Genomic DNA, 13,058 nt, shown 5'->3' on the forward strand with positions numbered 1-13,058 from the left:
TTTCCAAATGAACTTTTGTATTCATAACTGAAGAGATCAAACGAGACACTGTTATAGTTGAAGGAGGTTACATGTCAGGAATACCTGCAAAAAACACATGTACAAATCAAAATTCACTGGTTGTAAAAGTATTCGATCCCTTCGGTCAGAACTTGGTGGAAACACCTTTTACAGCATTGACTGCTATGAGTGTTTGTGGTTAGATCTCTACCAGCTTTCCACAGTGAGATGGTGAAATCTTTGCCCATTATACTTGTGAAAATTGCTCTTGTTCTGCCAAGTTTGTTTGATGGGAATTGTCGATGGACTGCAATCTTCAAGTCTCATCATGAATGTTCTATTGTGTACAAGTCAGGACTTTGACTGGGCCACTCAAGAACATTTATTTTCTTCTTATTCAGTCATTGCAGTGTGGCTTTAGCTTTGTGCTTCAGATCATTGTCCTGTTGAAATGTGAATCTCCAACCCAGATTCAGATTCATGGGTGTCTCAATCAGGTTTTCATCAAGGATTCTGCTCTACTTTACCCCATCCATTGTCCCTTCTTTCCTGACAAGCTTCAAAGTCCCTGCTAATGAAAAGCAACTCCATAACATGATGGTGTCACCACCGTGCTTGACAGTATGGATGGCATTTACTGGATGGTGTACAGTGTTTGGCTTGCGTCAGAAGTAACGCTTTGAATTTGGACCAAAAAGTTCAATTTTACCTTGTCTGACCAGAAAATGTTTCTCCACATGCCTGCAGTATCATTAAGGTGTTTTTTTGTAAACTCGATGCGAGCTTTTAGATGCATCTTTTTTATTCCTCCGCTGACAATGTCGCCGGTGGTATTGTTTTCAGGTTCCGTATGTACGTCTGTCTGTACATACATCCGTCCGTGCCACTTTTCTCTGTTTTCTCTGCAACCACTTATCCAATTGACACTAATTTTTCACCATACTGTATGTGTGACTTCTCATGAAGAATATTTTAATGATAATTATGACGTCATTGGTCACATGGTATGGCAGCCATGTTGGAAAAATGGAAAAACTTTGGACCTCTGTATCACTGAAACTTCAAAAGAAAATGGTCATATTCAAAAGAAAAACCCTGCCCAAAGAGAATTTCCCTGCCAGCGTTTTTGTGAGAGCCAACAAAAAGGGCTGGATGAATGAAGATGAAATTGAAGAGTAGGCTGAAGGCGGTGATGACCAACTTCCTTCTTTACCAAAAATAAGTTGCTTCTGGTATTCGACTATTCATCAATCCATCCATTGGGACCATACTCTGTGCAGAGCATTGGTGCTGCCAAAGCAATCTTCTTGGCTATAGGGGCACAATCCTAGACAGGTCGCCACTCTGACACAGGATACTCAAATGGCTCAATGTCAGCCCATAAATGCAACTCGGCAAAGAAGAAGCTTTAAAAATAATCGAGGTTGAAATTGCCGTCATTTCTGGAGGCCTCACAAAGAAGCCACAACCTCTTGACATCACCATAAACAGTGTCCAAACTGAAGATTCACGAGTGATGGGAGAAATGGATGATGGAGGACCAGCACGAATATACAGCCTCTGCGACAATGAAGAAGGCCAGCGATGGCGAATTTTGTCATTTGGTTGTATAAGCATGGAATGCTATTAAATTATCAACCATTGTGAATGCTTTTAAGAAAAGTGGCCTGATTTCTGCAGAAGAAGAAGAAGATTAGAAGATGACAGTGATGGCACCATGGATTGCGACCGGCCCACACTTGCCGACTCCGAGCTGCTCCAGCTGTTTCACAGCGACACAGAAGACGAGGAGTTTTTGGGCTTTATGGAAGATGATTGACCGGTTCCTTAAATACAGTAGCTTTGGAATTACATGTGTTTGTAAAATATGCAAAAAAACTGAAATTTATAGATATTACAATATAACTAGGAAAAAAAAAGTACCTCTTTTTGTCTCTCCTTGATCATTTTTGGTAACTTGGCCCACGCACGAGCCTACTCCGCAGTTGGAATTTTTGGAACTAATTGAGCATATAACCCGCAGGTTATTTGCATGAAAATATGGTACTGTACTTGTTTTCCTGCCAATATTTTGTTTTCTTTGGAAGCATGGCTTTTTCAGCGATTGAGAAAATATTCATAATATGTGCAGAATAATTCCTGCCGACACTGTCTGGACCCAGGGGTATGTTCAGTTACCAAGTTTTTTGCAGAACACTCGCCAAGTTCGCTTAAGCACTCGTGCAAGCACTCAATTCGAAAACGTTGATAAGGAATGGCTGGCTTGACAACTGCTAGCTTGCTGCTTGGTAACTGAGCACTCCTCTGACCCTGAATGTGCCAAGTTTGGCATTAAAAGTTGAGCCTGAAGCGAATGGGTTTACATAAAGAGAATTGTTAATGTTAAGATACAAGTTAAAACCAACAAACACTAGAGTTTGATAATTCGCTCACTTTAATGTTAAAACATAAATTGATCGTAACCATCGAAACTTTCTAAAAGATTCACTCCAGACCCCGAGTACAACCACAAGGTTCAGCTCATTCTGTCCAGCGGTTTGGCGGTGCATACAGGGACAGACGGTATTATACAAAGTTACAAAGATACCTGTATATTATAATTTTCGTGCAGAGAATTGATGTATATTATTTTATTGTAACTAGTGATACCCATTCCCAGCATGAACAGCAGGCAGCGTGACACAATATACAATTACATGGAGAATTTATGTCACCACTTGGGTCGAAACAAACAGGGCGATGATTTTTTTCACCTCCTAGAAAACAGAACATTTCCACCCACCATTAAATTCATTACCTCCACCACCGAAGGTGAAGGAGGTTATGTTTTCACCCCTTTCTGTCTATTTGCTTGTTTGTTTGTGTGCAGGTTATCTCAAAAAGTTGTTTATGGATCCGGATGAAATTTTGTGGACAGGTTTGGTGTGTGATAAGGACGAACTGGTTAGATTTTGGTGAAGATCTAGATGTGACTACTAGAATTATTTCAGTGATCCTTCACCATTGAGAAATCAGGCCAAAAACGATATATACCACGATTATTCAAAAAGTTGTGGACGGATTCGGATGAAACTTGGTAGGCACGTTGGTTGGGTGTGTAGCAAGGACGAACTGATTAGATTTTGGTGAAGAACCGAATCAGGATCTGGATACGAGAGTTATTTAATTTTTTAAGTGATTCTTCACCATTGATAGGGCCAAAAACGATATAGTACTGTATATCATGATATTTCAAAAAATGTATTGGGCTTGACATGCTCTCGTGGATCAGGCACGACGTGGCGGAGGTACGCACTCTACCGAGTGCCCTTCTAGTTATTTAATGGTTTTATATATTAAAACACCTCTTTATACTTTTTGTGGCATTCCTTGGTCTTTACTCTAAAAGATCATTTTGAATGCCACATGTACATCAAGGTATTGTGAGCAGTTGAAAGACACGAAAGAGAAATGAAACGTATAAAAATTCGAATCGAAATCCTTCACCCTCCTGCTTTGAGCTCATTCATTGCAATAATTCGGGTTGACCACACAGTCATTGCAAATAATTGTTTTCAAATCCCATTTTCCAAGCGATCTGTTTACGTCACTGACATAATTTTCAACAGGATAACACAGACCAGCGGTTTAAAAGTGTGGGAGCTTTTGTGGGGAGCCTACGGTGTGCTTTTGGGATTTACAAAGTGCCTTTATAAATAATGTGCCTTCCGATTGGTCCGGTCATTACAGACTTTAGGAGTGAATGAAAAATAAAAATAGTCATCCGAGGGATTTCAGAAAAGAGGGGCTGACATTTCAATACCCAATGGTCCTGGGTTCGACTCTGCAGTCAGGATACTACTAAAGCCGCTCCATCGAGCAAGGCTGCAACTAGGTGCTGCATCCTCGAGCATCTCACAGCATTGAGCTGTTTTGCAGTCGAGGAGTGGACATTGGGCGCACCGGCCCTTTGCTTGCATTCACTTCACTAGAAGTGAAGAATTCACTCACTTTCTCTGTGAGCATCGGCAAGTGGTCGTTATCCATTAGCCCCCCTACCCCCCTCCACTTGCAAGGGAGTGGGGTGGGGGGAGGGGTGGAGGATTGAGCCCATGACCTGACCCTGGGTACGACCAACACGGATGCAAAATTTGGTGGGGATTTGGCGAGCTTTGTTTTTTTTTTTCGATGATTTTCATATGTACATACACACACACACACACACACACACACACACACACACACACACACACACACACACACACACACACACACACACACACACACACACACACACACACACACACACACACACACACACACGATACGTAGAGAATTGCCTGATTTAATAATGTAGGATAGAATATTTTTATATAATAAGAGCGATAAATATATTTATACACAACTACATTACCAAAAGTATGTGGACACCCCCTCTAATTAGTGGATTTGGCTATTTCAGCCACTCCCGTTGTTGACAGGTGTATAAAATCGAGCACACGCCATGCAATCTCCATAGACAAACATTGGCAGTAGAATGGGCCGTCCTGAAGAGCTCAGTGACCTTGAACATGGCACCGTCATAGGATTCCACCTTTCCAACAAGTCAGTTCATCAAATTTCTGCCCTGATTGAGCTGACCCGGTCAACTGTAAATGCTGTTATTGTGAAGTGGAAACATCTCAGAGTAACAACAGCTCAGCCATGAAGTGGTACAGGCCACGCAAGCTCACAGAATGGGACCAGCGAGTGCTGAAGCATGTTGCGTGGAAAATCATCTGTCGTCGGTTGCAACACTCACAATCAAATTCCAAACTGCCTCTGGAAGCAACGTCAGCACAAGCACTGTTCGTCAAGAGCTTCATAAAATGGGTTTCCATGGCCGAGCAGCCGCACAAAAGCCTAAGATCACCAAGTGCAATGCCAATCGTCGACTGGAGTGGTGTAAAGCTCACCGCCATTGGACTCTAGAGCAGTGGAAACCCGTTCTCTGGAGTGATGAATCATGTTTCACCATTTGGCGATACGACTAACGAATCTGGGTTTGGCAAATGCCAGGAGAACGCTACCTGTCCGAATGCATAGTGCCAACTGTAAAGTTTGGTGGAAGTGGAATAACGGTCTGGGGCTGTTTTTCTTGGTTCGGGCCCTTGGTTCCAGTGAAGGGAAATCTTAATGCTACAGCATACAATGACATTTTGGACAATTCTGTGCTTCCAACTTTGTGGTCACAGTTTGGGGAAGGCCCTTTCCTGTTTCAGCATGACAATGCCCTTGTGCACAAAGCGAGGTGCATACAGAAATGGTTTGTCGAGATTGGTGTGGAAGAACTTGACTGGCCTGCACAAAGCGCTGATCTCAACCCCATTGAACACCTTTGGGATGAATTGGAATTCCGATTGCGAGCCAGACCTAATTGCTCAACATCAGTGTCTGACCTCAATTCTGCTCTTGTGGCTGAATGGAAGCAAATTCCCACAGCAATGTTCCAACATCAAGTGGAAAGCCTTCCCAGAAGAGTGGAAGATGTTCAGCAGCAAAGGGGGGACCAACTCCATATTAATACCCATGAATTTGGAATGAGATGTTGGCAAGCAGGTGTCCACATACTTTTGGCTATGTAGTGTATATGTATGTGTGTGTGTGTGTGTGTATGTATATATATATATATACATATACATATACATATATATATATATACATATATATAAATATATATATATATATATACCGGGCGTAGTGGCGTGCGCCTGTAATCCGGCTACTCGGAGGCTTGGGTTGGAGGATCGCTTGAGGACAGGAGCTCTGCGCTGGGTCGCGCTATGAGAGGGTGTAGGGCAGCCCAGAATCATGGCGAAACACAATCCTTATCCCTGTGTCGTAAGAGGCGACCAGGGTTGCGTCAGGAAGGGCATCCGGCGTAAAAACCTGTGCCAAATCAGTATGCGGATCATAACGGATGATCCGCTGTGGCGACCCCTAACGGGAGCAGCCGAAAGAAGAAGAAGATATATATGTATATGTAGTGTATATGTATGTATGTATATATATATATATATATATATATATATATATATATATATATATATATATATATATATATACACATAGTATCCATGGGTAGTTGGGAATTGTATATACAGAATCCATAATAAATACTCCACCCTCTAGTTGTACCAAACGGCTCAACCTTTTGGCCAGCAACATAAGGTCAACCGTGCCTCCACCAGCCTTTGTCAAAAGCAAATTTCCTGTTAATCATTTCTCAGATATACCTGGGGTGGAGAGGGTGGTCACAATCAGTCAACCAATCACAAAGCTGTTTTAGCGAGACCTCGTGACATAACGTCAATTCTACGATCAGCCAATGGCAAGCTTGGGTTCTAACTGCTTGCCATCCATTAGAGATTAATTGAAATTTCTTCACGCAAAACATCATTGTCTGTGGTGTTTTGACCTAATGATCCAATGAAGACCATCATGTCCAGTTTTGTCTCTGTCTTCTTACCCCCAATGGAGCATCTCGAGTGTATTTGTGTATAAGAGGACCATATGCCAGTGCTAAGGCTACAGTCTAACACAAAGAGTTTACTGTTCCATATTTGCTGCGACGCGCTGCTCTAGCGCATGCTCCCATACCTGACCTGACCTGACCTGTTCCACATGCCTGTGGTGTGGAATATATAGGAGAGACCGGAAGGAGTTTGACCCAGCACATCGAAGAATACGGCAAGGCCATTGAAAACAACCACCTGGAAAGGTCTGCTGCTGCCAAGCATGGGTTATAAGGGCCAGCCTTGTTCCCCTGTGGGACAATGTGAATGTTCTGGCCGCATCCCTGAATTGTTACAGGAGGTGAATATTGGAGGTGTGGCACACTGAACAAACGAGTTAGCCTCTGACAGAGACGCCGAACCTGTGAATGCAGTTTACATGCCGAGAGGGAGCAGCTTTGTACGAATGGAAAATCAAAATCATAATTGTATTGAGAAATTTATGAAACCTCCCACCCACCTTAAAACACCTATTGGGTCTTCAAAAGGTTCCTCAGAAATTTTGGCAGGGCTATCCCCAAAACTGAGGGAGTAGTTTGGGGACGGACGGACAGACAGACAGACACTCCTGCTTTATTATGTAGATAAGGGTGAGTTGTGTCTGTGTAAAGCATTTTCTTTGATATTTATACAATTCCATAACCCTGGGCCAATTGCTCTGAAATTTGCTCGATGAAATGATTGTAACACGTGCTCAGTCAACGTCACAACAAAAATTGCAATTCTTAATTAAATTGATGGTAAAACAAAGAATAACACTGTGCTGGCAGATGACCCTCTGCCATGAAGGGGGCGGAGCTTGGCTTAAGCCTCGCCCCTTATACCTGCAGCATTTGAAGGTGAATCATTTGTTGAGAATCAATCCAATTTAAGTATTTATATTCCGTATGCAGAATGGCAATTAAAAAGATCCACAGTCGCCACCGGACGACACAGTGTAATTAGTTGTTGTACAATCCTGTACAACCTTGTAGTGTACTTTTCATCAGTGCCAACTTGTTAGTACTTTTACATCATTAACTTTGTTACATTTACTTGTCCAACCAATGGCAGTAGTGGAGGCATGTTTTTTTTTTCTAAAATCTGGATTCTAACCAATCATTTTGTGCCACACTACGACTGGGTTCTAAGGACAGCCCCCTTTTGGGACGAGCGGAGAAGGCTTTAACGAGTTTGTGACGACGCTTTCCTGCCTGGCGGCTCGCTATTTACAGTTGTGGAAATAACTCACGGACATGTTTCACTGGAATTAAACTAAAATTCACAGGAGTTAAACTAAAGTTCACTGGAGTTAAAATAAAGTTCACTGGAGTTAAAATAAAGTTCACTGGAGTTAAACTAAAGTTCACTGGAGTTGAACTGAAGTTCACTGGAGTTAAAATAAAGTTAATTTGAGCTCACTGGAGTTAAACCGCCTTCGCAGCTTTCTCTTCAGAAACACATTTGCTGTCTTCATCACGCAGAGCTTCGAACCATGTGTGTTGTTCATGGGACTATCTTCAGTGGGTCTTCGCTCTTTTCAACCTCGGGACTACGATTCCCGAACCCCTTTTAGTGAGCAGTTTATTCTCACGGGTACCGGTCATTTATGACACCCGAGTCCACCGAGTGGATCATATTATTTTGTTGACGTGACGCCGAATTGGCCTACTGATGATCCACCATTTCTTGCTTCTTATTGAACCTGTGACAGTGTTCACCTGCACTCAAGCTCAACAGCTTGTGGGACACCACTCAGACCGGATGAAGGCATCAACCTTCAGCGGTGAGTAGTAGTTGATAACTCGATTTTGGATATACCCAAACAAGGAATTTTGGCCCATCATTGCCATGGTGCACTCCCGGGTTAATTTTAAACAATTTTCTTGATGGTTTACCAAAGCGTGAATAACCACAATATTGGGTGACACCGTTTATGGAGGGGTGGGTTGGAGTTAGACGTTTGGACTCCCACCCGAGCCAAATACCAAATTGCCAGGATGGTTGATGGGTTGAGGCTCCAGGGTAGAGGGTAAATTCACCTTCCGAGTCTTTAACCCCTGTGGCTGTACCCCACCCCCCATGGCTGTACCCCACCCCCCATGGCTGTACCCCATCTGTCCCCCACCCCCCATGGCTTAATGAGTGGCGAGACTCAAAACAAGATTTTGCAGGATCAGAGCACGTGCAGTGTAAGTGCATACGGAGCTCTGTTTTCATTAACTGTTCCGAGAATCGACAACGAGCAAAAATAAAACATTCCTACAAATTGTCGACCTCGGAATGAAAGGCTTTTTGTGGAGTCCTGAGCACCGAGCCAGGGTCGAAGGCTGTTACATCGTTTCGCGAGAGAAATCCCGGTTTCACAACTGGGAAGTAGTGGTCTTCACAGGATTTACAAGGTTTGTGTGGTTTTTAGTTCACCTGTTCGAAGAACAGAGAGCTACAGCGATACCCCCGGCGTGAGCGTGAAAATGTTAAATTTTTTGTATTACGGAAAAACTCCTCGACGGATTTCGACGAAACTTGGTGGGGGGGGTTAGGTATGGTCCAAGGATCATGCCATTAGATTTTGGACTTGGTCCGCCCCCCCCAAAAAAAATTGAGAATTTTTTTTTTTTGCATTTCTACATGTTTTAAGTGATTTCCAACCACCCCTCCCCCCCCATGCCTGGTGTTGGCTCAGTGGTTAGAGTGGCGGCTTGGGATCCGAGGGTCCTGAGTTCAAGCCTCGTTGCCCGCTGAATTAATTCACCAGGGGGTTGACTCAGCCTGCCATCCTTCCGAGGTCGGCAAAATGAGTACCAGCTTGCTGGGATGACCGAGTCATTCAAGTATCCTGCGTCAGAGTGGCGACCTGTCCAGGATTGTGCCCAATAGCCAAGGAGACTGCTTCGGCAGCACCAACGCTCTGTACAGAGTATGGTCCCAATGGACCTGGACCCCCCCCCCCAAAAAAAAATTGTTTGAGAATTTTTTTTTTTTTTTTTGCATTTATACATGTTTTAAGTGATTTCCAACCAGAAAAAAACATTGTTAGAGAAAAGAACTATAACTCTGTCAGCACTTTTACATCATATTTAATGAATATGATATAAGGTTCACTTGAGTGACCCAGCAGTATTGGCAGTGGAGGTTTTGCACTCTCCCGAGTGCTCCCCCTCTAGTTTCCTTTCTAATGTTTTTATCTACCACACTATTTTTTATACGCCCGATATATATGTATATATGTATATATATATATATATATATATATATATATATATATATATATATATATATATATATATATATCGGGGCGTATTATGTGATACCGGTCGTCCGTCTGTCTGTCTGTCTGTCTGTCTGTCCGTCCGTTCCTGTCCACACTCTAACTCCCAAAGTTTTCAACTTTTCACGTTTCATATTTGGTAGATAGTACAGACTGTGGAGACTGTGTCGTGACATACGTTCGTCATCTAAAGTGGTTGCCATGGCAACCGGGATGCTGTTTTCCATCCGTTCCTGTCCGCACTCTAACTCCCAAAGTTTTCAACTTTCACGTTTCATAATTGGTACATAGGTACAGACTGTGGAGACTTGTGTCATGACATACGTTTGTCATCTAAAGTGGTTGCCATGGCAACCAGGATGCTGTTTTCCATGTAGTAGCACAATTCTGTATATACCTTCTTGTTAGGGCGTATATTGTGCTCACTTGCGCTCTTGTTACTGATTACAAAATACAAATACATATATTGCTTTATAATTATACTTCACTGCAATGCTCTATAAAAAATATTAATTATTAGACTCGTCTTTTAAAAACGATAAATGTATAAACAGGCGAGCATTGGGTGGCTTTGACACCAACTCTGGTTTTTCTGTTGTTTTACATTTCAACACACTCAGAAAAGCTGCATTTGGGACAATTTGACATCATTCAATTTGGGTTGGCCTGTTAATTATAACGTTCCCATCTGATTCAGGAATGGTTCATGAATCATGATGCGCAGAACCCAGGTTCAAATTAATTATATATATATATATATATATATATATATATATATATATATATATATATATATATATCTCTCTCTCTCTCTCTCTCTCTCTCTCTCTCTCTCTCTCTCTCTCTCTCTCTCTCTCTCTCTCTCTCTCTCTCTCTCTCTCTCTCTCTCTCTCTCTCTCTCTCTCTCTCTCTCTCTCTCTCTCTCTCTCTCTCTCTCTCTCTCTCTCTTATATATTTGTCCTTTATCTGCTAATATATTTGTGATTATTTTAAGAATACACTGATGTTTATCAATGTGTAGTAATTATAGTAGCTCCTACATGAGCCTTTCATCACTTTAATATTTGCTAAAATTAATAGAATATAAAAGAAGCATGCTGCACTGTCCACAGCATTCTATACACAGTACTCGGACCTGCACCCTTTCATATGTGCAAGGAAAACCAAGGAATTTGGACATGGGAACAGGCCATTTGGTTATCATGCTGCACACTCTATTAGTCTAACGATTTTGTTTTTCACTAGGGGGGGGGAGGCACAGGAATGCTCCCAGGGTGTTTATTTATTAAAATGTCTTCTTGGAGGCAATTGACTCGAGGCAATGAAGGCAGTTGTCGGGTGAGCAATGAACAAACACCGACGGCACATTCACCTTTTGTTTTTTAACAAGACACTCACACAGTCATCGCAATCACTACACATGAACATTGAACATACAATCACCATAAACTAGCGACCAGTCTCCTGCCAGTGTTGATGTACCTCTCTCTCTCAACCCCCAATGTCTCGCGGTACCGATATCCAATTCCAGGTAAATCCATCTGAGATGTTTCCGCTGCCACGACCTTTCCAGGGAGAACATTCCGTGTATTTTACTTTGTTTATTTCCCTTTGTCTCCCCGAGCTGTTTTTAGCCGCGTCTCGCGTAGCGAAACGTGGCTCGAAGAGAGCTCGGCGTTGTTCTTGTTCTTCTTCTTGTTCTTCTTCTTGTTCTTCTTCTTGTTCTTCTTGTTGTTATCTTGCCAAAACGAAGTTTTTGCAAGATATGTTAGTCAGCTTGTATGTTTTTTTTTTTGCTTGTTTGTTTGTTTGTCTGTAATCACGTATAAAAAATTCTGCAGAGCACAGTTATCATCGGAAATTTTTGTAACTTCGCATATCAGAGGCCTATAGAGGTCCCTTTCAGTGCAAAAATTTTTGAAGGTCAAGGTCAAAGGTCAAGGTCACTTTGTCGCAAATCAGGGGAGTCGACGAAACCCTTATTTTTTGAGTAATTTTGATCGGATTGTCTTCAAACTTCATGGGAATATAGTTCATGGTCTGGTGCTCAGCTAATTAATTTTTGGTGGAGATTGGCCTTGACCTTCATGGTTAGTGCCTCAGGTCAAACATATTTGACCCCAAGGTCAAATTTTCAAGTTTTAGGAACCATATCGTGTCATACCTAAAATTGAACACCTCGATGAGTGCTTTCTAGATATGTCAAGCTTGAGACATTATGACGTCATTTGGTGACGTTATGAGGCAAAAGCATATTTTTCATGGTTACTCTGTATAACGATTCTCATCGGAATCTGTCGTAGGCAGATATTCCTCAAGGAGTCGCTCCTGGTGGATAGCAGCTCTGTTCACCTCAGTGTGACCTTAAAGAAGTCACACGTGGTCACCTTTTGGCAAGATACGGGTCACCCTGGGGGTGACATTGGTTTCTTCTTCTTCTTCTTCTTCTTCTTCTTCTTCTTCTTCTTCTTCTTCTTCTTCTTCTTCTTCTTCTTCTTCTTCTTCTTCTTCTTCTTCTTCTTCTTCTTCTTCTTCTTCTTCTTCTTCTTCTTCTTCTTCTTCTTCTTCTTCTTCTTCTTCTTCTTCCAAAACCTTAACCTCAAGGACTCGGCTCTTGTATATATGAGATCCGGATCTCCTTAAATACTAAACACCTGTACACATCCTCACATTGAGGGTGCCTTTTGAGAGCGTCTGTCATGAACTTTTAAATATATTCAGACATTTGCTTTAAAGTTTCGAAAAGTTCACGTTACTATTTAAAGATTATTCCATTTATCGTATTGTAATTTCGTAAATACATTATATATTTCGTAAATACATGATATATCGTAAATACATAAAGACATTATAACGCGTTTCGCTATTGGCTTAATCAAGGCACGTGACGAAATATCGGAAGTTGTTGCTGTTTTTTTTTAGCCGACAAAACCTTTAGGACGCGTCTCTTGGACACATTTGTCCTTGTTTTTTCTTATTGTTCTGGTGAAGACAATCTTTAGGACGTGTCTCTTGGACACATTTGTCCTTGTTTTTTCTTATTGTTCTGGTGAAGACAACCTTTAGGACGCGGCTCTTGGACACATTTGTCCTTGTTTTTTCTTATTGTTCTGGTGAAGACAATCTTTAGGACGCGTCTCTTGGACACATTTGTCCTTGTTTTTTCTTATTCTTCTGGTGAAGACAATCTTTAGGATGCGGCTCTTGGACACATTTGTCCTTGTTTTTTCTTATTCTTCTGGTGAAGACAACCTTTAGGACGCGGCTCTTGGACA

The sequence above is a fragment of the Eptatretus burgeri genome, chromosome 15, assembly GCF_056783735.1.
Source record: "Eptatretus burgeri isolate ZD-2024b chromosome 15, Ebu_testis_v1, whole genome shotgun sequence".
Lineage (NCBI taxonomy): Eukaryota > Metazoa > Chordata > Myxini > Myxiniformes > Myxinidae > Eptatretus > Eptatretus burgeri.